At 43.2% G+C, this 2,528-nt stretch overlaps 1 non-coding gene across 1 annotated transcript; it reads right to left on the bottom strand.

Annotated features, from left to right (window-relative positions):
• Positions 1-201: 201 nt before the first annotated feature.
• Positions 202-309, bottom strand: LOC130983546 (small nucleolar RNA R71). The gene has a single exon (XR_009087531.1). It is a non-coding gene; the product is annotated as a small nucleolar RNA R71 (small nucleolar RNA).
• Between the last annotated feature and the right edge of the window lie 2,219 nt (positions 310-2,528).

Here is a 2,528-nt window from a genome sequence, read left to right as displayed (position 1 = left end):
TTAGCTGAATTCTTGCAAATCTGTGACACTGTCAAGACTAATGGGGTTGACCCTGAGGTCTACAGACTTATGCTATTCCCTTTTTCTGTAAGAGACAGAGCTAGGATTTGGTTGGACTCACAACCTAAAAGAAGCCTGAACTCTTGGGAAAAGCTAGTCAATGCTTTCTTGGCAAAGTTCTTTCCACCTCAAAAATTGAGTAAGCTTAGAGTGGAGGTCCAAACCTTCAGACAGAAGGAAGGAGAATCCCTCTATGAAGCTTGGGAAAGATACAAAAAATTGATCAGAAAGTGTCCTTCTGACATGCTTTCTGAATGGAGCATCATAGGTATTTTCTATGATGGTCTGTCTGAACTGTCCAAGATGTCATTGGATAGCTCTGCTGGAGGATCTCTTCATCTGAAGAAGAAACCTACAAAAGCTCAAGAACTAATTGAAATGGTTGCAAATAACCAATTCATGTACACTTCTGAAAGGAATCTTGTGAACAATGGGACGAATCAGAAGAAAGGAGTTCTTGAGATTGACACTCTGAATGCCATACTGGCTCAGCACAAAATATTGACTCAGTAAGTCAATTTGATTTCTCAAAGTCTGTCTGGAATGAAAGCTGCACCAGGCAGTACTAAGGACGCTTCATCTGAAGAAGAAGCTTATGATCCTGAGAACCCTTCAATGGAAGAGGTGAATTACATGGGAGAACCCTATGGAAACACCTATAATCCTTCATGGAGAAATCATCCAAATCTCTCATGGAAGGATAAACAGAGACCTCAACAAGGTTTCAACAATAATAATGGTGGAAGAATCAGGTTTAGCAATGGCAAGCCTTTTCCATCATCTTCTCAGCAACAGACAGAGAATTCTAAGCAGAGCCACTCTAACTTAGCAACCATGGTCTCTGATCTAATCAAAACCACTCAAAGTTTCATAACTGAAACAAGGTCCTCCATTAGAAATTTGGAGGCACAAGTGGGACAGCTGAGTAAGAAAGTTACTGAACTCCCTCCTAGTACTCTTCCAAACAATACAGAAGAGAATCCAAAAGGAGAATGCAAGGCCATTAACATGACCCACATGGCCGAACTTGGAGAGGAGGAAGAGGCAGTGATCGCCACTAAGGAAGACCTCAATGGACGTCCACTGGCCTCCAATGAGTTCCCTAATGAGGAACCATGGGAATCTGAGGCTCACACTGAGACCATAGAGATTCCATTGGATTTACTTCTGCCATTCATGAGCTCTGATGAGTATTCTTCCTCTGAAGAGGATGAGTATGTCACTGAAGAGCAAGTTGCTAAATACCTTGGAGCAATCATGAAGCTAAATGACAAGTTAGTTGGTAATGAGACTTGGGAGGATGAACCCCCTTTGCTCACCAAAGAACTGGATGACTTGTCTAGGCAGAGATTACCTCAAAAGTGACAGAATTCTGGGAAGTTCTCAATACCTTGTACCATAGGCACCATGACCTTTAAGAAAGCTCTATGTGACTTAGGGTCAAGTGCAAACCTCATGCCTCTCTCCGTAATGGAGAAGCTAGGGATCTTTGAGGTACAAGCTGCAAGAATCTCACTAGAGATGGCAGACAATTCAAGAAAACAAGCTTATGGGCTTGTAGAGGATGTTCTGGTAAAGATTGAAGACCATTACATCCCTGCTGATTTCATAGTCCTAGAGACTGGGAAGTGCATGGATGAATCCATCATCCTTGGCAGACCCTTCCTAGCCACAGCAAAGGATGTGATTGATGTGGACAGAGGAGAATTGATCATTCAAGTGAATGAAGAATCCTTTGTGTTTATGGCTCAAGGATATCCCTCTATCACCATGGAGAGGAAGCATGAAGAGCTTCTCTCAAAACAGAGTCAAACAGAGCCCCCACAGTCAAACTCTAAGTTTGGTGTTGGGAGGCCACAACCAACTTCTAAGTTTGGTGTTGAACCCCCACATTCAAACTCTAAGTTTGGTGTTGGGAGGTTCCAACATTGCTCTGAGTATCTGTAAGGCTCCATGAGAGCCCACTGTCAAGCTACTGACATTAAAGAAGTGCTTGTTGGGAGGCAACCCAATGTTATATTTATCTATTTTCCATTGTTATTTTATGTTTTCTGTAGGTTGATGATCATGAGAAGTCACAAAATTAATTGAAAAAGCAAAAACAGAATGAAAAACAGAAAAAAATAGCACACCCTGGAGGAAGATCTTGCTGGTGTTTAAACGCCAGTAAGGGCAGCAAATGGGCGTTTAACGCCCAGTCTGGCACCATTCTGGGCGTTTAACGCCAGAAAGGGGCACCAGACTGGCGTTAAACGCCAGTAAAGGGCAAGAAGCTGGCGTTAAATGCTAGAAATGGGCACCAGCCCGGCGTTTAACGCCAGAATTGGCATAAAGAGCATTTTTGCTCGCCACTTGGTGCAGGGATGAATTTTCCTTGACACCTCAGGATCTGTGGACCCCACAGGATCCCCACCTACCCTACAACTCTCTCTCTTCTTCACCCATTCACCTATCAAATCCCACCATTC

Source organism: Arachis stenosperma, chromosome 5 (genome assembly GCF_014773155.1).
Source record: "Arachis stenosperma cultivar V10309 chromosome 5, arast.V10309.gnm1.PFL2, whole genome shotgun sequence".
In the NCBI taxonomy this organism is placed as follows: domain Eukaryota; kingdom Viridiplantae; phylum Streptophyta; class Magnoliopsida; order Fabales; family Fabaceae; genus Arachis; species Arachis stenosperma.
This window is presented reverse-complemented; position numbering and strand designations above follow the sequence as displayed.